Here is a 16819-nt window from a genome sequence, read left to right as displayed (position 1 = left end):
GGAAATATTTGATTGTTACGCTCTTAGATAATTTATACGTGAAGATATGAGTCTTTTGCTGTTAGACAACCGATAAAAATAGGCCAGGAATATAATTTTAGTGTGCGTGACAAGGTACGCGTCTTACACTCGCGATTTGTATGACACGTTGTGTTAGTGTGCGTGCATTGCTCAAAATAGAGTAAAACAAAGTTCTAAATTCATTTTTTTTTCGACATTTACACAGCTGTCATAGTCTATCTAGCTATATACATGATCTAAGGTTACGCTTATTGTAGTCGGTATTGTATACTTGACCTCTGTCGGCTAGTACTTAAAAAAAAATCGAGAAAACAAAACAAGTAGACACACTTATCTAGATTAGGCCTTAAAAAGCATAAAACGCATTTATTTTCTCAAAATTCATTTCCTTTTGATGTCATTTGTAATACTACTACCGCTTCGAAAACAAATGGCTCTCTGAGAGAGAAGACGCGGCGCAAGAAACTCTCCTAGCATTCTTTTTTTGCGCTCTTTTTAATAAAATATACAATATTTATTGTCATTGTTATTGCTATAAAATAATCATAATCATGTCCCAGACTGTCTGATCACTTACGGCCCAATATACCCGATAAATCATTCTTATCGACTTATATTGGGATGCGTCAATTGCAATTCCCAAACCAACTTCTATCGCTGGTAAGCTATATGGGAGGACCCATTGACAGACAGCGTGTACGGATAAGGTGAGTTACAAGTCAACAATAGTTACGATTATTTATCTCAAGTAAGCCAAAACCGGATATAGACTGAATATTGCGAACGGCCGTTAGATATTGAGCTGTGTTTTAGTTTAATCAAGAAGAAGGGTACAGTTCCTCTTAAGGTACAGAAAAACGCGGAGTATATTCATAATTCAATTACAAAGTTGCAACACGGTAGACAAAAATAAGTTCACTTTCCACGTCGGTTTTTGAAACACAATTAGAGATGAAAGGATATTAGATAGTCGTACAGCGACGATGGATTTAGTCATCTTCCATAACACCTGGAAACACGCCAGAGAAATCAGCTTTGATTTCTATGAATACAGAGTAATGAAAAATAGATAATGCAATTATATGTGGATGCATTTTGTGTTTGCATACGAATTTGGATGCGCTAACAATTTTTTCAAACTGACTTACTCTTGTTACAACTTTTTCTTTTGATTCCAATCAAAAGCCGTTTCACGCCAATACAAAATATTTTTTTTTTTTTATTTATTTGGAGAAAAAAAATATAATTATTACCTAAAATCTAGACAATTTTTCCTTAGAAATTTCTCACTAAGACTTAAATTCTTAACTTATTTACCAACTAACATTAGCTTATTAGTAAAGCATAAGTAAAAGAAATATCGCTGGTTGAAATAAATGTTTTATTATTATTATTATTGATATGATAAAGCAAGCGAACGTTCGTCGTTCGATCTGAGATACCAGTATTTTCTATCTTTGAAGGTTTGAATGTTTGTTTTCTATAGGTACATGGTATCTGACTGCAAAAAACAGGCGTATCGAACTTGGGTTGCGGCGCTGGGCACAAAGGATCCGAACTGCATAGTTCTTAAGAGGAAATACAACCGTGCCTCCAGATTTTTTAAGCGGCAAATCGCCCGTGTAAAGTCAAAACACGTCGTCAAAATCGGCGAGCAGCTTTCCAGTTACCCAACCGGAACACGCAAGTTCTAGTCGTTGTCGAAAGCTGCTCTTGGTAACTTCAGCCAGCCGTCCATGCCACCGTTGCACATGAGGAATGACACCCTGGCCCATACGGCAAAAGAGAAAGCGGATCTCTTGTGCGCTCTTTTCGCCTCCAACTCGACTCTTGACGACAACGGAAAAACACCGCCGACCATCCGGCGGTGTCAGAGCTCTATGCCTGAAGTACAAATCAGTTCTGTTAGGCGAGCTCTGTTTTCGTTGGACGTCAGGAAGTCGAGCGGGCCGGATGGCATTTCTCCAATCGTGCTTAGAACGTGTGCCCGTCAGTTGACTTCGGTGTTAACGCGTTTATTCCGGCACTCTTATTCTAAAGGCGTAGTGCCTGACTCATGAAAGTCAGCCCTTGTCCATCCGATCCAAAAAAAAAAGGAGACAGTTCGGATCCGGCAAACTACAGGCCTATTGCTATTACCTCCCTGCTCTCCAAAATCATGGAGAGCATAATTAGCCGACAGCTCTTGGTATACCTAGAGGGTCACCAGTTGATCAACGACCGACAATACGAGTTTCGCCATGGTCGGTCGGCAGGTGATCTCAGGTGGTGGTATACCAGAATACCTAACACATAGATGGGCTGCGGCTATTGAAAGCAAGGGGGAATATAGCGAAGGCCTTTGATCGTGTATGGCACAAGGCGCTCCTCTCAAAACTTCCATCATTTGGGCTTCCCAAGAGCTTGTGCAAGTGGACCTCCAGCTTCCTCACTGGGCGCAGCATACAGGTCGTTGTCGACGGATATTCCTTGAACCCGAAGCCCGTGAACGCTGTAGTACCCCAATGCTGTGTGCTATCTCCCACGCAGTTTCTTCTGCATATCAATGATATGTTGGACACCTCCAACATTCATTGCTATGCAGACGACAGCACTGGTGATGCCGTATACATGGGCCATGCAGGTCTCTCTCGGGAAATCGTCGACCAGTGCCGGGAGAAACTTGTGTCTTCTATCGAGTCCTCTCTTGAGAAAGTCGCGGAATGGGGTAAATTGAACCTTGTCCAATTTAACCCCCCAGAAGACTCAAGTTTGCGCGTTTACCACTAAGAAAACCCCATTTGTCGTATCACCACTCTTCGATAACACTTCCCTTAAAGCCTCGCCTAGTATCGGAATACTGGATCTCGAAATCTCGAGCGATTGCCAATTTCGTGCTCATCTGGAGGGCAAAGCCAAATTGGCTTCAAAGAAACTGGGCGTCATTAATAGAGCACGGCAGTACTTTAAGCCGGCCCACATACTAGCGCTCTACAAAGCGCAGGTCCGGCCACACATGGAGTATTGCTGTCATCACTGGTCTGGTGCACCCCAGTATCAGCTCGATCCATTTGACCGCGTGCAACGAAGAGCACCTCGGATTGTGGGGGACCCAGTGCTCTATGAACGGCTGGATCACTTGGCGTTGCGTAGAGAAGTCACTTCGTTGTGTGTCTTCTGCCGCATTTATCACGGGGAGTGTTCCGAAGAGCTGTTTAACCTGATTCCTGCCTCCGAATTCCACCTTCGCACTACACGCCACAAGTTAGGATATCATCCCCACCATCTGGATGTGTGGCGGTCCTCCACAGTGCGGTTTTCAAGGAGCTTTCTTCCACGTACTACAAAACTGTGGAATGAGCTTTCTTGTGCGGTGTTTCCGGGACGATACGACATGGGTACCTTGAAAAAAAGCGCGTACACCTTCCTTAAACGCCGGCAACGCTCCTGTGATTCCTCTGGTGTTGCATTGTGGTTAATTGTGGGTGGCGGTGATCATTTAACAACAAGTGACCCGTACGCTCGTTTGTCCTCCTATTCCATAGAAAAAAAATGGTAGAGCCTCTTTCGTCTGTCTGCATCCAGTATTTATTATGTAGATGGCATTGCGAATGTCAATGGGTAGTATCACCACATCGCATCACATGAGCCTATTGTACGTTTGCGCCATTTATATACATATAAAAAAAGCAAACGAAACTTTACTTTCGTCTATATTGTCCGTGATAAAGTTATCTAGTAGTAGTCTAGTAGTTAGTCTATATAACAGTACTCTGTACAATCAGAAGCTTATAGTAGTGTTCTTAGTAGCACAATCAGTAACTCGCTTTGTGTAAACAATGCGTAAAACGGAAACGCCCCGCTTTGTTCGTCTGTCTGTCTATCAATTCATTGCTACTAGTGTTTTGAACTTCCGTAATATATATATCTCCAATTCAAATCCTGTTTAACATAGCATAAACGATATTTGTACAGTTCGCTTTTTGTTTTACCATAAACATATAGGTTAGATATATAAATAGTAATACTTATAATTGTAATCTTATTCGTATATGTAAAATTATATTGTATTTAAGCTAAAAAAGCTTAAATAAAAGAATAAATAGATGTATGTACCTATTAGTGAAAGGAAGCATTTTTAATAATATTGAGAATTATTCTGTAGATTATTATATTTTGTTATCTAAGTCTCATATTCGTCATGCTCGCTTAAATATCATTGCTTGTGGTGACGTCGTAGGTCGAGTCGTTCCATTCCCTAAAATATGCTCGAGGAGGCGATGGCTGGCCCATGTGTCATGCGGTAGAATGATCCTGTCATTGAAGACTACATTTATGTTTTAGTTGCAATTGGTTGCAGGAAACATTAAAAAAAAATGTAAATTATACCCAAAGACCAAATCTAAATATACAGCTACAATTACACGCGTTTTAATCCTTTAAAAGTATTTTATTTAAGAGTTTGTGTTTATTTTCTTTACCCAATTTGATATCTCGTGCAATCTATCGGTTAAAAAGTAGAAATGCTTATATTATTGCGCCTATTCTTCTCATTGCAAAACTGCTGAGTTTGAATTATCGAATTATTGGTAAAATTCTTTCAATAAACGATTCAAAAATCCAACATAAGGTAAAAACATAAAGTAGAAAATACTTAAATTAATATTTTTATTAAGATGGTTTTTAAATATACCTATAATAAACATAATTTAATACATTCCTCTATTTGCAAATTTGCTTTTTAGCAAAATTTTAGAAATTAATATTTTACTGCAGTTGGCGAAATATTTCCATGTATGTTATTAATGCATAGAAATCAATTTGGTTTTTCTCGAGGTTCATCAACAACTGATGCTGGTGTCGAGTTAATAAAGAATATTTTTGATGCTTGGGAAGATTCTTTTGATGCTTTAGGTGTTTTTTGTGACTTGACAAAAGCGTTTGATTGTGTTCACCGTGAGACTTATTAATAAATTATATCATTACGGTGTACGAGGAGTCTCGCGGAAACTATTAGAATTATATTAACAAGCAAGAATCCAATAGGTTAATGTAAATGGAAAGCAATCCTCTGGTTTTTTGATCTCAATGGGCGTACCTCAAAGCTCAATTCTGGGACCTTTCCTGTTTCTGGTATATATTAACGATCTGCCATTTTTTATAATTAATAACAAGTATCATATTTTAGTCTTGTTCGCTGATGACACATCTTTGTTCTTGAGAATCAAACGTCAGCAAGATGAGTGTGATTATATAAATAATGCTTTGTTGGGAGTATCAAGATGGTTTAATATGTATTATTGAATACAATTAAAACAAAATGTTTGAAATTTACGTTGCCAAATGTAAGGCAAGTACACACAAAAGTAAATATTAATGACACAGAATTGAAAGTTGATGATAATGCAGTATTTTTAGGTGTGACATTAGATTCCAAACTTGAAGGGGGCCTCACTTACATTTACTAAATTAAGTTCAGCAGCTTTTGCTGTAAAAAGGATACCAGAACTTATTGATATAGATATAGCAAGAATTATCTATTTTAGCTATTTTCATAGCGTTATATCGTATGGCATTATACTATGGGCTAGTCCAGCGGAAGTAAATAATATCTTCTTACTTCAAAAAAGAGCTATACGTGCCTTAACCCACGAGAATCTCTAAAGGAAAAATAAAAAAATGTATATTATAACAATCTCAGTCACGTACATAAACATTATAATTTATACATTAAAATAAGCGACAACCATAATTGAAACACTAGAAATAACTATAAGCTTATAGTGCCACCTACTAGGCTCTGTGACAAGGAGACTTAAAACTAAAAGACACCTAGCAAAAATATCAATAACGGGCATATACAACAGATTAAGAGACGTACAGATTATTTTAAGTAGTGTAACAAAAATTATAGTAATTTTTCAAATTAGCTCCCTTACGCAGGGAGTCATTATAAGAGACAAAATAAATTGAGTTGCTGATTATTTTCAGTAAGTGTATTAAATTGGCAACAAATACGATTGATGCAGGAGTGATAAGCTAGGTTAGTACAGCTACGATGTGTACAGATGGGTATTTTTGTAAAGACAGTTAATAATGACCGCATTTCACATAACATTACCGACTCATGTTATAAAACATATTATTATGACATGTTAGTAGTTCGCCCACGGGCCACATCGCCCGCACTGCTAGTGAATCAAATCTACCGTGATGTACACAATTAACAGTCTTGTTTATTTAACAGATATACAATTTCTTGTGATTTCGGCTTTGTAGTCGCAATAATAGCGCTTTGTTGGTGATTTGCGAATGAGAACACCTACCCCAGGGCTGTCACTCAACAGTTATATCTCTTTTAAATAAAACAAAGTTTGAGTGATTAATTAGTTTATTTAAAGTTATACAATCGACTTACTAGTTACAAAATTATAAAGAATATGCATTAATTGATGAAATATTTAATTAAATACTTTTCAAAGGATTAAAACGCGTATAATTGTAACTGTATTTTTAGTTTAGGCTTTTCCGTAAAAGTTGCATTTATGTTATTATTTTATTTAACCTGATAAAAATTTGCCAACCCATTCGTATTCTGTTCTATAACCGCCTGTCATTTTTGTGCGCCTGCTTGTTATGAACTATGACGTCATAGTTCATAGTATCTAATAAACAAGGGGAGACGTTTGAAAGCTTACAAATTCTTAAATTACAAAATGGAGGACTAACCTCTAGTTGTAAATTTGTTTTTCCCAAATTAGCCTGAATAGTTTTTTCTTGTTGTTCCAAATAGACAAAAAAATTAAATAATAACTGAATATTTATATTTGTTACCATACGTTTATATCACATTCACTTCACCAATAATCGCATTTTTTTTTAAATGCCCGGTAATATTTGAACATTAAAAGAATTGAAGTAAACATAATAGGCACAGTTTATTATAAAAATATTAAATCCTTACTAAATTCATATTATATCTACATTCGGTACTATTATAATTAAGATTGAGTATGCTAGTAATATACACATGGAGTGTTATGAAATGATATAGATACTTGGAGTAAGCATTTACAAACTAAACAGAGTTAATTAATATTTGGAATATAAAAAAAAGTCATAATATATCGTTAAATTATTAAACAAATCTTGTGCAAACAAAAAAAGATACGAACAGATGAATACAGAGAAGGCAAAGCAGCAAAAAACTGTGAGAAGAAAAAATCTACTCAATTGTCATAGAAAACAGAATAATCAACGGCTTAATTGCTTATCATGTGACGGGTTTCACTATCAAGCTACTCTGAAGAAATTAAATTTTAAAGTCAAGGCCGTGAAGCATGGTTATATATACAGCCTTATCTGTAAGGCTTCATCCATGGTTTTGATAGATATTGATGATATAATAAAAAAAAAACAATCATTAATTCACATAGAACTCAAAAACAGACCTAGAAATTTTCCATCTTAAGTCAGTAATAACTGTAGAATATTACTACATCCTATACTACAGTGACTTTTGTCAGCTAACTTAACGCGTCGGAGGTCTCCGACTTAAAACCTATGAATAGGTAGCACATATAAATAATAGTATTTTATTACTATTAAAGGTAAAAGTTTGCATAAGAGGTGTATTAAATAAAAATTTTAGTTATTTTATACTTTTCAGTTTTTGAAGTCGGTTTGTTTAAACGTAGTTTTTTTTTAGAATTTGCTTTGTAATGTTAATTATTATCAGAGTGACAGCCCTATTTGACTGAAGTTTAGATGCTTCCGCTCTCCTATACAACACAGATGTGAGATAGAGAAATTATCTATCACGGTATGTACAAGTACATTATAAACATATTAAATACATTCCTAGTTGTAAAATAACGAAGATAATTAACGGCGATTTTCAATGTCCGATCTCCAAGGCCTGATTTCACAATTGAAGAAAAACGCGATTTGAATATTTCAAACTAAGTTTATGCCTTAAACAAAGTTGCAGATTTAATTCGTATTTCACCAACCCAAACTAAACGCATTGATAGCCTAAACGCGTTTTAATGCAGCCCCCGAATTTTGGACGTTTAGCATACGTTTAATATTTGATCGCACTCAAGAGCTGTCACTGTCATTAAAGTTTTTATTTAAAATAAGAATTTTCATTTTGTTGAAACTCATGGATGATAGTTTTGATATATGTATTCTATTGTTTATGACATGTAAATTTTCGTGAATGCGCTCAAAATGTATTAGTGAAATCACTTTGTCTTTCGTTAAATGCCAGTCATTTAGACTAGTTTAACGGCCGTTTTCAATAACCTATCTATCCTTAGTTTAACTTACTAGAGGTAGACAAATCTATCCTTTTACACTTTGTTACATTTCAAATACCTATCGATATAAAGCATTGGACTATAACTATATTGGACATAACTATGGATAGATAAGATCTTGTCATTAAACGGTGACAGCTATACTTACCCCGACGTGCCATGCCGTATCTAGTAGCTCTTAATGCATGTGTTGACCGTAATGTTTACGCGGTTTTTTCATTTCTACCCACTTTATTTTGTATAGACTCGCAGTACTACGAATAAGATACCTACTGTTTATATTGTTTTTTCATGTAAGTGAATATGTTCTGTTCTTAATGAGAATAAAGTTCCTTTAACCATAAACGGTGACAGCAATGTACCTGTTACTAGATATAAGTTATTGAAAACGGCCGTAATTAAAACTGAGTTTTAGTAAACTAAGTTTGAATTTAGATCATACTACATGTGTCATTGTTCTTGAATCTGCATTTCAACGTGTAAATAATTATTAACAAATCAGAAATTTACAGAAAACTAATCTAAAACTCCTATATGTATGTTATGGATAAATGGAGATCTTTCGAAACCATAACGTTCCATATAGATCGGTTATTGAAATATAAAAAGTTATAGGAAATCAATTAATATATTATTATCATAGGTCGAACGTAGGATGCCTTTCACCTTTTTTCATGGAAAATACGTGGAAGAAAGCTCCTTGAAAACGTGAGCGAGACGGCACACATCCAGATAGTGGGGATGATATCCTAATTTATGGTGTGATGTGCGTAGGTGGAATTCGGTGACAGGAATCAGGTGAAACAGCCCTACGGAACACTCCTCGTGATAAATGCGGTAGAAGACACACAATGAATCCACGTCTCTAAGCAACACCATGTGATCCAGCCGTTCACAGAGCACAGGGTCCACGACAATTCGTGCTACTCTGCGTTGCGCGCTGTCAAATGGATCGAGCTGATACTGGGTGCCAGACCAGAGATGACAGCAATACTCCATATTATGTGGCCCGACCTGCGCTTTATAGAGCGAATAATAATAATAATAATCACCTATAATTCTTCTTGAGAAGAAAAGAGAAGTAGGTACATACTTTATTGGTTTTAATTTAATTGTGATTGAGGCATAGATGAGGAAAATGTGGATCATTTGTTCTCCTATTGCCCTTTAACACGTTCAGTGCGAGAGTCATATTGATTAACTAGCAGTGCGTTACAAGAACTACATAGTTGGTAAGAGATCGACATATAGTGCGATACAAGACACTATTTTCTTGTAAGATTGTTTTCGTTAAAAGTCTCTAAATTCATGAAAATTAAATATAAACGTTTTTTTATTCATTTATATGAGTAATTGTATTATTAATATATGTACTAGAGCAGGATGGATATATAAAAAATATTTTAAGATTTATAGCCTATATCAAACACACACTACAATTGAATTGTACCGCACTGAAAAAATGGCTAAAACTTATGTCCTGTATACAGGAATTAGTGGAGTTCAAGACGTGATAAATAAAACAATCGAAATCGATAGTCAATGGTTATATATTTTGGAAATTGTAGGAAAATAATAAAATATGCTAAACATAATTATTAGGTAAGTAGGTACCCAACTAGTCAGAAAGGGAGATAAATCTTCATTATTATCGCTTTTGTCAGAATCGGAATCATTTGTGCTGGAAAACGAAGATGTAATTGAACTATCAGTATCACTGTCACTTTACAGAAGAATCTTATTTAGGCATCTTTTTTTATTTTGTTTAGAAGTCTCATGAACTCCACTGCATTGAGGTACAGGATCTAAGTCTAATGTTTTTAAGATTGTCGGTGAGAAACCGTGTTCGACGTTTTCAGGCAGTGGTGTGTTATTCTGATAACCAGACAGTGAATAGTCTACTACTATATCATTGTAGTTTTATATATCATCTATATTCTTGTCTTGGGTTAAGATTCTGTTGACCAAGGAATTTTCCAAAAGTTCGCGATTCAAACGTCTTGACCAGGTGGGGTAGACAATAGTTCGGTGATGCGTTCATCGTTAAGAGTTTGATTGAGGGGTATCAAATTACTGACGCTTATATTGCTAAGTGATGTTCCCGGAAAAGTTACATTTTCTAGAACTGAATATTAATCTATATGGGGAGTTGCACATTAATTTGTTTTTGAGATCAAATTGTTGCTAATGCCACTGATATCACTCAATGAACCTATCTGGCTTGATTTTACAGATAAAATCACGTTTTCTAACATTAAATAATTTGCTTCTGAACGGGGACTAGAATTACTGTCCATCCTTGTGATCTGTTCAACTACTGGACTAGTGACGTCATAACTCCCAGTATTTTGCTTGAATTTGACGAACCTGTCATCGAAGACATGCACGATCGGGTATTTATCTTGTTCAAACACTTTTGACACCATTTTACGAGACCTTTTCATTTTAGCGCGAAAACTATCCTTATCGATATAAACGTCCTAATTCGTCAATAATCTAGCACGCACTAGCAAAAACACGCCAGTGCATATGGTGCGTTACGGGTCGCGACTTACAGGACATCTGCTTCTTGTAACGCACTGAATAACGAAATTTATTTTCTAGTGCGGCACAAGGTAAAAATATCCTGTACTTCTTTTCACTAAATTCTATTTCTAACCTCATCTAGCATCCTAAATGTATTATTGTCTTTTTTGTACTTGCAGGATATCGTATAGAAGTAGGTCTCGCACGGGGGGAATAACATAAGAATCTATCTCCAAACCGTATGCAAGTGGCGTACAGGTCATATATATCTGGTAACGCATCGAACGTGTTAATGCCTTCTTCATCGGCGGGGAACTTCAAGAGGTATAAAATTGTACGAACTTCTTTTATTTATTAAATATGTCCTCTCCCTAGTCTTCATTCCTTTAGTAAACATAAAAAAAGAATTAGATTAGGTTGTAAATATATCTATATGTATATTTATTTCAGGTATGATATGAGAATAAAACTTGGGTCCACTTTAGCAGTTAGCACCGATCGTTATCGTTAAAATTAGAAAACACATGAAGAGTTAACTACTCTAAGCTTCGTGGTTTGGCTTAATGATGGTTTATCTTCCAAATAAGTCACATTGGGATGAATAGAATAGAATTTAAAAGATTATACAAATCTCTCAAAAGTGCTTTTTGAGTGGATGCTAACTTGCTTCAATTCTTCAAAATTAATAACTCAAGCACCTTATGAAAGCTTATGTCAACTGCTGTTTTAAAATACATAAATGTTTAAAATTATAAAATGTCCATTAAAAATCAATCTAAATAAGAAAAAATCACAAAAATTACAGACCATAACAAATCAACTGATTATAGTTGTAAGATTAGATAATTTATACGTCTAGAACAACAAGCTACGTCTTACACTCGCGATTCCTATGTACACGACAGTACGCGACAGCTGTGAAACCAAAAATAAACAGTTGAGGTTGTCAGTTAACCTCTATTTTGTTCAATGCAAGCACACTAGCACAAAGTGACATAGGTACAAATCGCGAGTTGAAGACGTAGCTTGTCACGCACACTAATATAATAAACCTGGCGTGTTTTCATCGGTTTATCTATCTAGATTCTAGACGTGTAAATTATCAAAGCATAATATGTATTTTTAACATCCTCTGAAATGCTGACAGGGACCTGAGCGAGATCAGACAATGTCAGTACTAGATGGAGGCATAAAGACATATTCTTAACATTGATTCCTTTAGAATTATTTTTGAAGTCACTTCTACAATTACCTTTTCAATTTTCTAACAGTCAAGAGAAAGCAGAAAAAATTTCTTTTTTATGACAATAAGGGACGAGACGCGCAGGCATTCAGCTGAAGGTAATTGAACGCCCTGTCCATTATAACGCAGTGCCGTTCAGGATTCTTGAAAAAACCTTAAAATTCTAAGCGGCACTACAATTGCGCTCAGTATTTGTGAAGTGTCAAGTCTCATTTGCTTAGCATTAAGTTATTCGTAATTTCACTAGCTATGGCGCCCTTCAAAACGAAACATAATAATGCTTACACACCACTGCTATACGACAGAAAAAGGCGTGATTGTGGTACTCATAATCTAGCCGGCATCCTTTGCAAAGGAGCCTCCCACTGGTAAATGTCCTTAGTCGCCTCTTACGACACCCTTAGGCCTGGGAATTCCCAAATCTTTCTATGCCCCGCGGAAGCACAAGGCAAAAAAGTTCACTTTACTAATTAAATTTGTTTTTGCATTATAATTTAATTTAATGTAGCATAAACGGAGCTCACAAACTTTTTATATATTATTTGATATTTTGCGAACGTATTTTATATCGTTGTCCATCACTAGAATCAAATGCAATTCCGATAGCAATAAATCACTTCACCGATGGGTTTATAGCAATAGTTATAATAAAAATATCGGATTTCCTTGCGATCGGACTTGCTTCTTCGAAGACCACCCACGTGCGCATGACAAACAAACAGACATACACCAGAGATCGGTAGCGCCTTACCGTCTGATTCTAGTACTGGGAATAATGATTGTTTAACACAAGGAGTTTACATTTGAGGATTACTGCTTAAGTTGAATATGAAATAAATATGTTTTTTTTCTAGAGCTATCGGCATAGAGGCAAGTTTAACCCGTACTGATAATATGCATTAAGTTGTATTTGTCGGATGTGATTAGTAATTATGATCTAATATTATCTTAACGTGCCCACTACTCGGCTAAGACGAGTTAGTAAGGCTTTTGGGGGGCGATGTTTATGCTTTTACAACAAGATCCCAGAAAATGTTCAAAACAAAAGTATTACGATATTCAAAACAATTTTTAACGTATTTTTTGATGATAAAAAGGCCACTGAGTTCTTTGCGCCCATTCTTCTCATGTCTGGGGCGTACTTTTTGGAATGGGTGGTAGTTTTTGACTTTCAATAAGTGATGGCACATCCTATTTTGAATAAAAATATTTCAATTTGAATTTGAATTTGACAGTAATCACGTCCATCATGTTCACGAAGCATCCTTACACAAACAACGAATTCAAGCTGTAAAGATTGATGCAACCAATATACGATAATTTATATTTGTACAGTTTATTCTTTATTACTTGTTATAAAATATTTAATATCTATTATTTAAACATGATTCATATATTGGATGCAGCACCTAACAAACTAATTTGTTATGTATATTACAGACATTGTAAAATAATCTATTTGATTGAATACCAAAACCTTAGATGACTTATTCTTTTTTTATGGAAATAAGAGACGAGACGAGCAGGACGTTCAGCTGATGGTAATTGATACGCCCTGCCCATTACAATGCAGTGCTGCTCAGGATTCTCGAAAAACCCTTCAGATCGAAACACAATAATGTTTACACATTACTGCTTCACAACAGAAATAGGGGCCGTCGTGGTACCCATAATCTAGCCGGCATCCTGTGCAAAGGAGCATGAGAAACATCTTATGCCTCAAGGTGACGAGCGTAATTGTAGTGCCCCTCATAATTTTTGGGTTTTCCAAGAATCCTGAGCGGCACTGCATTGTAATGGGCCGGGCGTATCAATTACCATCAGCTGAACGTTCTGCTCGTCTCGTATTTTATACCCATATTTTAATTAAAAAAAATATATTAATTTCCAAAGATCGATAAAGGCTAACAAGTTTTTCGCTCATAACTATACTGCAAAATATCCACATCGAGAAAATTGTGTATTATCGTTCTAAATTATGGTTTTCTTCATTGGCATGATTGAGGTGTTGGTGTTAAAATATCATGAGTTTAAAATAGTATTTAGCTTTCATAATTAATTATGTACTAGTTTAATTAGCTGTAAGTTTACCGAAAAGAAAAATATAGCATAACATTAATTAATTATTTATTTATTAAAAGTAATCAACTGCGTATATTATAATTATTTTTGTCAAACATGCATGGAAATATTGTCATTATTTTCAAAAAACAACACGCGAAGTATCGAATTTTCGGACAAAGAAAATCAAATCCATTGCAGGAGCGTTTTTTTAATTTGGAACATAACAACGCTTCTGCAATGTTGTAAGAAACGGCGTGCTGGGGTTATTAAATACTCTTTGATCGGATCTCTTTTGTCATTCTCGGCATAACATTTTAAGTCTCTGCGTTTGCCTGTCGGCACAGATGATAAAGGAAAATTGGCGGCAAAGCTTAAAATTCGTTTTGATTTGTTATTTACATACCTACTTAATAAATTTAAATTAAATAATCATTAAAATGAGTTCCAACGGTTCAGAGAGTGAAATGGAGATTGATTGTACTCGACCAGATTTAAGATCAGAAGCCAAATTGGCAATGGAAAACCTGCTTCCAGCGAAGTCAAAAGAAAAATACATGAAAGTATATGAAAATTTTATGAATTGGAAAAACGAGAAAAAAGTGAACTTTTTCTCCGAAACAGTATTTTTGGCGTATTTTAATGAGATTGTTAAAACTAAAAAGCCATCTACATTATGGGCAATTTATTCCATGCTGAAATGTACAGTTCATGTTAAATACGGCATTAACATAGAATAATAACGCTTAAAACGTGAGGAGGCCTAAGCGAATTGAAGCACTTTCAATGCTGACTTTTATGACCACATACGTTTCCCGCCGCGTCAGTGTTATTCTGTCAACTTCCATGACATACAGCGCGCGAAATTTTATTTATAAATGATTTACTGTGCAGTGAAAGGGTGTCAAAACGCATCTCAAAATAAAAATAAAGATAAGAAAATCACATTTCACACCTAATTAGCTAATACATTCGTCAAAACAGCAAAATATTTTGTAAAGAAAACAGACGCCATTAAAAAAATATGTTGCCAGCTATGAATGTACTATATATCACGAGTTCCTCCGCTGGGATAGTCTTTTGTGCTTATTGGTAGATATTGATAGGAGGCTATAATGTAAGACGCCACATGATGTTATAAGTATTCAAAGTCAAAGTCAAATAATCTTAATTCAATTAGGCTTAAACTAAGCGCTTTGAATAGTTACTATAAATATTTCTTTTAAATTACTGTTTTTACCATATTATGTTCGGAAAAAATTGAGCTCGAGAGAACATTAACCGCCACTCTTTTTAACCGACTTCAAAAAAGGAGGAGGTTTTCAATACGTCGGTATGTTTTTGAAGAGTTACTTCTTTATCGACGTATGAGAGAAATTTTATAGCAATTCGTCACGATTTTCGGTTATGTGCCATTTTTTTTGCATGGCGGCCAACTTGGATTTCAAAAATAATCCCAAATTCGATCTCTGCACCCCCGAGAACCTCGGATCCATATTGTTGAAATCATAATTTTGCGTGGCAGCCATCTTGGATTACAATAATGATCCCAAAATCGTTCTCTGCACCCTCGAGAACATCGGATAGGATATCCATATAATTGTTGAAATCATAATTTGGCGCGTCGGCTTAAATAATAGTTTTATTAATAATAGCTGGCAGCTCTATCGTCTCGCTTTTTCGTTTCATCGAGTTTCAAATCACAACGATTCTAAACAAGTTTCAATTCAATTAAATATACATATACATATACATATAATTCAATACATTCATAATTATAGATTAATATAAAATAATATGTAATGTTATTGTCACTATCTATAAATAAATAAATTGATTTCTAACTAAATTCTACTAAATTCTAAATTTATATTTTATTTCTTCTTTCTTATTACATATAATCTAGTATTTCTCACAATTTACCGATGTAGGGGAATGTCTATTCACTTGCAACATTATTTGGCTGTGTGTGTGCGTGTTGGCAAATGTAAGTACGTGACGCTCACGCACACATTAATCATAATGTTTCTTCTTTAATGACAGGAACTATGAATGAAACTATCGTTCTGAGCGTTATTATTCTATGGGCATTCACTTGAAAAATTATCGGAATTTTACTACTTTTCTTAAACGACAATCGACCGGATTCAAAAGCAAGAAATCTAAATTTTTTAACGGCGAAAACATACACATATATTTAGCGACAAAGGTATATTTAATTTAATGTATAATATAAAATGTTTTTTTTTTTCCCTGCATTCTTTTGATGATAAACTGAAAGAAGTGAAGGCACTATATATGCCTCGGCGGGAAATGGCAATTGCCTGTCTCGTATTTAGTGAAGGCCTCGTCTACGGCTCGGCCTTCAAACTCATGCTCGACCTGCAATTGCATATTTCCTGGCCTTTACAATAATGTACTATTACAATCTTAATCTAAGTTTTCATAAAGCCACAAAAGATTACATATAAGCAGTATAGACTTAAAATTATATAATATACTAACAAATAAAAGATTACAAAAGTGTGTGAGAGAGATCTTCGCAAGATTCCTTTAGTCCACAAAGTGTCGTGAGCGATTTTTCAAAATATTAACCTGGCCTGTTTTTATCGGTTGTTTAACAGCAAGAGACTATCTAGACATATAAATTATCTAAGAGAAGACATTA

The sequence above is a fragment of the Leptidea sinapis genome, chromosome 3 (assembly GCF_905404315.1).
Source record: "Leptidea sinapis chromosome 3, ilLepSina1.1, whole genome shotgun sequence".
Classification (NCBI taxonomy): domain Eukaryota; kingdom Metazoa; phylum Arthropoda; class Insecta; order Lepidoptera; family Pieridae; genus Leptidea; species Leptidea sinapis.
Note: the sequence above shows the minus strand (reverse complement) of the source record.